At 37.2% G+C, this 9,353-nt stretch overlaps 1 long non-coding RNA gene across 1 annotated transcript in view; it reads right to left on the reverse strand.

Moving 5' to 3' along the window:
• Positions 1–9,353, reverse strand: part of LOC140347147 (uncharacterized) — a 413,233-nt gene that overhangs the window by 289,969 nt on the left and 113,911 nt on the right. The window lies entirely within an intron of this gene.

Consider the following 9,353-nt stretch of genomic DNA (forward strand, 5'->3'; position numbering starts at 1 on the left):
CTGCTCCTCTGAGTGGGACAGGGGCAGACCTTCACACCACATCCAATGCCACCTCAATTCACAGCCTCATTAATACCTGCCACCGCCACGAAAATGACTTACGAGGCACTAAAAATGGCATCATCCTACCTAAATGGCTCGATGTACAACACAATCAATTTCAGAAGTGCAAAAATACATGCCACTATGTTACTGAAATAATAAATGAGCATTAGGCAGACGCTAATGCAGCCAATTTGTCTTTGTGAAGGTCGCTAATGGGGCAAAACATGTGGCATGAACTCACTGTGAAGAACTTAGGATACTGTGGCACTTTTCATTAAAACTAAGAGTGCTTTTGTTGTATAATCTTGTGTGACTTGTACAGGAGTCAATGGGGCCTAATATTAAAGTAACACAACGCACTGCATATATTCTGTGCTGAGCTGAATTTGATGTGGTTGATTCTAGCTTGTGTGTTCATGTATGTTAAGCAAAATAACTTGCATCACATGGAATTGGGTGACAACAATAAGGCTGCATGATATTTGAAAAGATTGCGAGAGAGGTGTAATGTGTTTTGCCAATGTTATTGCAACACCAGTAGTCCATCTGTGACTAAATAAAAACTACCATAGGCTAAATATGGAAAATTATATCAGCCTTTTATGGCATTTTAATTTAAAAAGAGTATGTTTCTGTCTGATGGAGTCCTTAGTGTTATTCAGTGTCATCAGATAATGTTTGTCCAAAGTTTGTGTGGTGTGTGTGTGTGTGTGTGTGTGTGTGTGTGTGTGTGTGTGTGTGTGCGCGTGCGTGCGCGCGTGTAAATGTTTAATGTAAATGTTTTCATGTATATGGTTTATAAAGAGTGTGGGTGTTCCACAGAAGTAGACAGTGTCACTGTTGGTATGTTAGTGCCATCTTCTGGCTGATGGTAAAGCATGCATGAATATATGCATATACAATTTGACCTTAATGTGATTTTTGTCCCATTTGTAGATTCTAAAAATGTTTTAATTCAGTTTCATTCATTCATTTTTATGTATTTATATTAAACAGATCAAAGATAAACAAACTAATTTTCATCTTTCGTCTCTGGGCCGAGGCAAAGTGACAGCAGGTCAGTGTGCAGGTGATCAAACATAAATAAAAATGGCCCATGCAACATATAAGTCTTAGAGACACCAGATCTCTAATGACGACACACCTGGTTATCTTAAAGCACTTTTCAAGGTTTAAAACTGGCTCAAGCTCACACCAGTCTGAGCCTTTTCTGGTCATGAACTGTTATTTGCTCCCTTGAATGTTTGATTGTCCAATTGGTCAAAACAATGTATGAATAATCACTTTATGTTACGATGTAACCACCTTATTGTCTTGGCAGTGGTAATTGCTTTAACTGGAATGTTCCACAACATGACAATGAACTCATCTAGTATTTGTTCAATTACTACAGGTATTGTCAGACTCACCTCTCCACAGATCTGACTTGCAACTTGACCTGGTGACCTCAAGTGATTGTCTCAATGGAGAGAGCGAGGTTGTTGTGCATGACATCATCTCTGTGGAGATAGGTGTATCCACCACAACCAGAAAAGTTACATAGTGCACCTTTAACAAGCTCTAAATGAACTGTACATCACTGGCAAAAAGAAGAACAACACTGCCCTCTCGAGTTATAAATGATAGGATTAAAGCTATTCATATTAGTGTAATAATAATAATAATAAGTGTCGTTTTAAGGAATATTTGGTTTGCATATCTTGTCTTTTCAGCTAATGGTCAGCAGAGGGAGCTTTAACTATATTTTCCACCGACAGACGTTGGACTTTTTGGCAGATACCAAATAATAATCTATAAATGCTACAAATGTTAAATATGTATTTGCTTGCATGAACACATTTGCTGTTTCTTACATTGCCTTGTATTGTGTCAATTGTATTGTCAAGACGTAGACTAAAAACCTTGCAGCAGTATTTTCAAATTACTGCTCTTGCTCTTACATCTATTGTGAAGGGAGTGGATTTGAAAGTCAGAGATGCAACAAGCCCCTGAGGAAGTGTGAGTGAATGCACAGCTTTACTTCTCATTATGGGCTTTGTAAAGAGGCTTTTAACTGGTTCCGACCCTGAGAGGTTTAACCAAGACAAGAAAAACTAAAGACATAGAAGAAAGAGAAGAGCAAGTCTGGATTTGCCAGTCATAAAGTAATACTTCCTGAATATGATGAGATTTGTGTTATTTTAAGGACGCAAGGGGGGATGTCAATGCTGGAACAGCCATATTTGCTACAGGTATTTCACAGATTTTGGCATGTGCTTAGTTTAGTATCTGTGTTTTTAAATAGAGGACAACTTTTATAACCCAGCCCCTGCTTGTCATCTATCTCGATCATTTCAAAGTTTTATGTTTATTTAGACTTGGAGCCATCTTGACCTCTTCTCAAAGAAACAACCCTCTTATGTCATCACCATGTTTCTTTACCTCAATGCTCTGATTTGACATACAATGAGCCTGCCAACATTAACTATCTTATCCACTTGTGTAATTCCTGTTTCAAACACGTTAGATCAGAGGGATAACCTCTCTGGTCTAATAGCTTGTCCTATATTCCCCACCTGCAGTGGTCTTATTTTTCACACTGGTGTCTTATCCTCCTCACTTCCTCTCGTAACACCAGACAAAGCCTCCTCCAGCGTTACTCTAGGCTGCCCATGGGACCTGCACCGCTAATAGCAGCTTTCACATCCAGCTCACACTTTTATGACTGCTTCCTGGGGAGAGGATTAAGACGGACTGCATTATTTATGATAGGGCTGTTTTTAGTGGTGATCATTTTCTTGCTATGGTTAAATGGGACATATGTATTATGCTAAATCAGCTTAAATGAGCTTTTAACCTTGTTAAAAAAGGTGTTTCCTCAACATTGGTTTACCCACAGTTGTATTTTGATTCATTCTTGGATGTTTGAGTAATCCTGTATTGTCGTGCAATTTAGGCTCGATTGTTTTTACCTACCTCCTATCCCCGCCCACTTCTCTGTACTTAGTTGTAATTGTTATTAAACAAATCTGACTCAGAGTGACACAGTTATAAAAATAATAAATAAATAAAAACGTGGATGACAATCGTTACATCTAATGTACATTTTTCAGAATCAGAATCAGTTTATTGTCATTGTCAGTGAACAAAATTCACAAACATAGGATCTTGCTTTAGTGATTCGGTGCAACATAAGAGCAAGATATATGCATTAAAGAAAACAATTTAAATTAACTATAAAATAAATATAGACTTACTATGTTCACAACATTTACATTTAAATTCAAGGGTTTGGTGTAGAAAGTCTAAATTGTATGTCTAAATGTCACTATGAAGAGACACCAGTACAGCTGGTTTGAACAGGAAGTCAATGGACCTGTCTCTATTATTATACAGTTTGAGAGCAACATTGTGGTTTACAATGAATAAAACGTAAAATGATGATGTACTTATAGTTCAAAACCATGTACCTTAAAAAAGTCTCCTTTAAGTACTACATAACCTATAAGCAGGAGTTAAGATCTCTCAAATAAAGCGTCTCGTCGGTTAAAGACATAAGCACTAGTCCGAGTGGTAGCTAAAATACTTTTTAAAGGCACGCCATTTCACTTGCTTGTCTCCACAGAGATGTGATTGCTTTGCCTGGAAATCTCTCTTGCATTTATTTAGCTGTTGGTATTACCTTTAAAAAAGGTGTTGCCTCTCTAGTCCAACCTATAACTGCTGGTTTAATTTTGTGCCTTAAAACTTAGGCCGTATCAGTTCATCGGCCTACATATATTGGCCTGTATTTTAAAATATTCATAGCTTGTATCTTATCATGAAACCCTATTGCAGAGGTGTCATAACTGTGTGCACACTAACCAAGCACTTCAGCTACCACAGGGAAACTAATGGAGCGGGATGAAAGTACACGAATGTCACAGTGGGTTTTCAGATGAACCGACAACAACAGATTTGCTAACAACACTCAAAATCAATAAGCACATGCTGGGATGACACGCTGTTACCTCAAACCAGTACATACAATAGTCTGAATAAATCAATGTTTGCATTCCACTGTGCATCATTTTTAAGAGTCATTTTCCAGGCTGACTCATGGTTATCCTTAGCTCATGTCCTTTTAAATTACTGGATTACATACCAATTTATTGTGGAAAACAAAAGATACTCAATCTCCTGATGCATTGATGTGTTGTGGCCTTGAGGATGGAGTGCATTTAGAGATATATTCAACTAAACAGTACAAATGTTCTTTTTTTATTTTATTTTTTTGGTTTGTCTATGTTTTGACATGCAACTCATGGGTGAAATAAACCTCTCTTTTCAGATGTTTCCTTTCCATGATGCAAATCACGTTGATCCTTTATTATTCTGACCTCTTACAGTGGGATTACATTGCAGTCTGTTTGAACACAATTCAATGTGTCGAATGTAATACATCCATTTAGATTCAACAGTCAGTTAAGGATTACGGATTAAAAAATCAGATTAGGCTTTCTTTTATTGTTTTGTGAGCAAGCAAACAATGAACACACAATTACAAATACAGCTCAACCCTGCCAAGTAAAAATAAAAGTATAAAGTATGCACAAAATGTACTAATCAAAGTGCTGGTTAATGTTTAAGTAGTTTTAGTGTTTGGATCAATCTTTTACACAGGACATGTTTAGTTAAACAGTTTAAAGCTAAATTATTAGTTTTTTTAAACTGCAACATATTTCTTTAGCTTTGACTAATCACAGCAGGCAATGCAGTGCTGTTCTTTGTGTTTAAAGGTTTAGAGAGGAGCAGAGACAGCTGTGCATTGGGACTATTGGGACTTGTAACTCCTATGACTTGACGATATGTCCACACAACATTGTTAAGCCAACACAAGGTAAATAATAATTATTTAGTCCAAGAATTGCCCCAAAGAAAGCTAAATCAAGTAACAAGGTGCCCCTTTATATTGACCTGTATACCCTTGAAACAGTTCATGCGTACCATCCATGACCACAGAAGAAAAAGAGCAAATGAATATATGGCAATAAAGATGATATAAATCTATGGCACATTTCTGTCAGAAAGAGAACAATAGCTGCATTATTGCCAGACAATACTCTGTTAATGACCAACAGCAAACTGTATTGTGATACCGCTCCAGTTTCCTGAAAGTGTTAAAATCATGTTTGGGGCATGACGTACGTGTTAAAGGAGCACATAAACACAACTTCTGCCCTGTCCCTTTGCTGTGTGCGACCACATGGTGAGCTGCTTCTGCTGTGACAGTGTGCATTGGACGTGTCTTTGGGGACGCTCCATTATTTACACCGCCTTCCTCTGGCCGCAATGAGACATGACAGGAGCCACAGGAAGCTCATGAATTAAACAGGGGGGTCTAAAAGCACAGGGGAGGGGACAGGCTGATGGGCGGACAGACAGATGCTCACTGGCTACTTTTGCTGCTAGCTCTGAGGTGAAGTGGAACTAAGAGGACATTTGGGGACACGATGAGCAGAATACGAAACATTCTGAGGCTGACTGTGACTCATTTAATTAGAAAACTATTATACAACCAAAGAATACAGCACATTTTGTTAAAGTTTGTGTTGATGGATGATCTGAGCCTTAATCAGGTCTTCAGGTACCACTTACAGCTACTGACTGGGTTCAACGCTGTAGTTTCTTGTATAGCTCTTACAAATATTATGATTTATGACAGTGTTTATCTGCATAAATATGGTGATGCTAAATGACAAAATAACTACATAGGTCTTTGAGACAGATCCACTCCTACAATGATGTCATACTGTGTGAAGAGGCTGTGGGTGAAATGGCTGGACAGTGAGCAGCTTCTGGTGTCAGCGCTCACAGTATGTCCGCATCAAAGGGATAACCTCATTTAGACGGTGACTCATCACCTGATGTACTGAAGCCATCAACAGTAAAAGAGCCAAGCGGTGCACTTCCTGTTGCACAGTGAGGCGTGTTTGACTAATGGTTGCTTAGATCATTGAAATTGAGAGTTATTAGTATTTACCAGGATCAGCACATACAGTGTTTTATCTATACTTTTGCTTGCATAGAATCAAATCAAATTTATTTATAAAGCACAATTCATACAGACAGTATCTATTGTGACTAACCCATCAGCTGGATATGTCAATGCTTAAAAATGTCTCTCTTGAAGAAAATGGACTATCCAGTCTTCAAACACAAATTTTAATAACAATATCATTATGAGGATGTTAGGATATGTTTAATACAGGTTATTCTTGTTATGAGTAATTGACTACTGGCTGCTAAGGTCACTGGCATGATTTGCCAGGCTCAGTGCAGATCTTTTCCCTTAGGGCTCTTGCATTTGCTGCAGGATTAATGCTAAATATAACCATTTGTCTAAGGATTATCCCATCACTAAGATTAGAATGAGTTTGTGAGTAATGTACCACAGAATTACAATGGCCTGCCATTGTAAAAGAGTGCATTTATGTCATTGCTTCCTTTCTTTGTCTCACCTGCTTTCTGTGTCATTATAAGACAAATTTGTATAACTCACTTTTTTACAGGAAGTAACTCCAATGACAAGCCACTTTCATTGGTCTCCAGAGACAAGCAGGCCATCCCTCATGACTTACCAAGCACAAGGATCCGCCCAGATCTGTTATTGCTAGTGATCTCATCCTGAGAATGGGCGTCAAGCCATCCAGTGCATTTTCATATCTTTTACTTTTACATTTTTCACAGTTTTGTCCGCAAATATTGATCCTGCAGAGAAATAAAAATAGGTTGTCACATAAAATAAAAAGCACCGACCATTCTGTGTGGGCGAATGAACTTTAACAAATTAACTTGTATGGGTCATGTTTTAAATACTGAAGCCTGCTGCAGTTCGTCCCATTGATGCAGTCCATTAGCCGTAATAGTAGGTTGTCTGTAGAGTATCAGTTGTCATTTGACGTGTGCTTGAGTGCTCTTAATTCCCTCTGGAACCAATCTGGACAAGCATCTATACAAACAATATGAGACCAGAAAGCAGGAAATTAAGTTTTAAGGTGGACACACAACATAAAAGTGTATCTGGCAATATTTTTGGATTGTTATCAGTTATTTCAGCAGTTTCATTTAAAAGCAAAATGCAAATACCACATTTTTTATTTGATTGCCTATTTTATTGGGGATTGCACAGTGTTAAGGTGAAATTTCACACCAGATGCCTTCATTGTAGCAAGTATGTGCTTTAATGGGAATTAAAGCTGCTATTAAAAAATAAAACAATTTAAAACATTTCACTGTTTGAACTAAATCTATACAAGTAAACCATTTTACTTAATACTACTTAGACTCAGACTCAGAATCAGAAAGGTTTTATTGCCATTGTCAATTAATAGAATTCACAAACATAGGAACTTGTCTTGGTACTGTACTTACTGTATATGAACTTGTATACCATTGCTTCTTTATTGAATTCATCCAGAGAATGTTTTCTAAAACAATTTGTTTGTCTTTTCTCTGAGTTGTTTGGGTGTTGCAGTGCGAAATTGTGACTGAGGGGTCCAAGTGTGCTACTTCCCCCCACCCCCATCTCACCGCTATTCTGTCCATATGTGCATTCAAGTGGCAGCTGCAAACTCCCCCACTTGCCCTATAAAACAAAAGTGAAAAACAGCCCTGTACACTGCTTTGAAAGTCATTTTTGGCTACAGTGTGGGTTTGAGTGTGATGTCAAAGAGGAAACTAGTTCTAATGTTTGAGTTTATGTGAGTACTATGTGAACCATATTTATGTATACATGATTGACAGGTTGGATGGAAAAGGCAAAAAAAAGAAATAAGTTTTCGTCCTGAAACTAAGAGGTAAAAAATGCTATCTTTCAAATTAAATACACAGAAAAGTACACTGACAGAGTACTCAGTAATAGTTTAGACATAATTATTAATATATAAATAACACAAATAAATAGGTCATGTAATAAAAATAATGTGTTATTTCCTGTTTATAGGGGACATTTTGTGGACATTTGACCATTGACATTTTATAGAATAGCTTTGATCTGCACTGGCAAAGGTGCTTTTTTCACCACTCTGAAACCCAAGGATTGACCTAAATCTATTACTACTAGCCTCATAGCAGATACATTCATATTGACAATATATGCAGCATACAGAAATAGCAGCACAACAGCTTCTATATCTTCCTCCTCCAACTCCCTTCGGGGCTCATACAGGAGGTGTGGGGCAGCAGACTGTGGAGCCAAACACATTAGTAACTCTATGACACATGGACGTAGGCTCATCACATATTGCACACACTGAAGGCAATGCCTAAGCGAGCAGCTCCAATTAGAATATTGCAAGACAAGTGGGCACACATGGAAAGAAAAAACAACATTATGCTGCACACTATGTATGCAAGGTTACAACTAACAGATTTATCTACACCACTAAATAAGGAAATGTGATCTAAACAAAAATAACGGAAACATGAGAAGACGCCAGACGTAAAGTAGTCTAATCATTAGCCTAGGAACTGACAAAAAACTCAGCGTATGCTGCTCCTGCAGAGATCACTTATAGAATAATACAACAACAATGAAAATAGAAAATTATACAAATGCAATTTACTGGCATTAATATTGATTTGATTCAAACTCTACCTCTCTGGACCTTTTCATAAAGACCAAATTTGATATCCTAATATTAAAAAAAAATCCTAATATTGTTTTCTACTGGCATGCAATGCAATGTGTTCATGTATTGTATTATTTTGATGCATACATTCAGGACTTCAAATGACACTTACATTTTAATGGTTAGTCATTAAATTGGCATTGGTTATATGTCATGGTAAGATTTAATAAACCCTATAGGTTTGTATAAATTATTCACAGACATCCAAGTCTGACTGAATGGAGGGAACAGGCAGGTTACGGTCAGCTAACTGTAGTGAATATGCACATACAATTACAGTTCAGATCTGTGTGACTTCACTTACAGTCAGAATACATCTTTGTCAGGGTATTTTTGAGCAATTTATAGACACCTGTAGTAAATTGAACTCATTGAACTGAAGACAGGTAAGTTCACTGTTACACTGGAACATTCCAGACAAATATCATCTCCACGAGACAGCAAGTGTTAAACCCTCTACTAGAAATGTTATTACATCTTTTGAGTGAGATATAGTTCCACTGCAATACAGAAATACTTTTCTCATAATTAGAAGATATTTTTTCTGGTTATTCTGATATGTTATCTCGTGATTATGAGAAAATATTTCAATATAATGAACTTCCTTATTTTTATGCATACTTTGAACATGCTAAAAACAAATCCTTGACCATTTCA

The sequence above is a fragment of the Eucyclogobius newberryi genome, unplaced genomic scaffold (assembly GCF_026437365.1).
Source record: "Eucyclogobius newberryi isolate DKJ021-1_F unplaced genomic scaffold, fEucNew1.0.hap1 SCAF_6, whole genome shotgun sequence".
Taxonomy (NCBI): domain Eukaryota; kingdom Metazoa; phylum Chordata; class Actinopteri; order Gobiiformes; family Gobiidae; genus Eucyclogobius; species Eucyclogobius newberryi.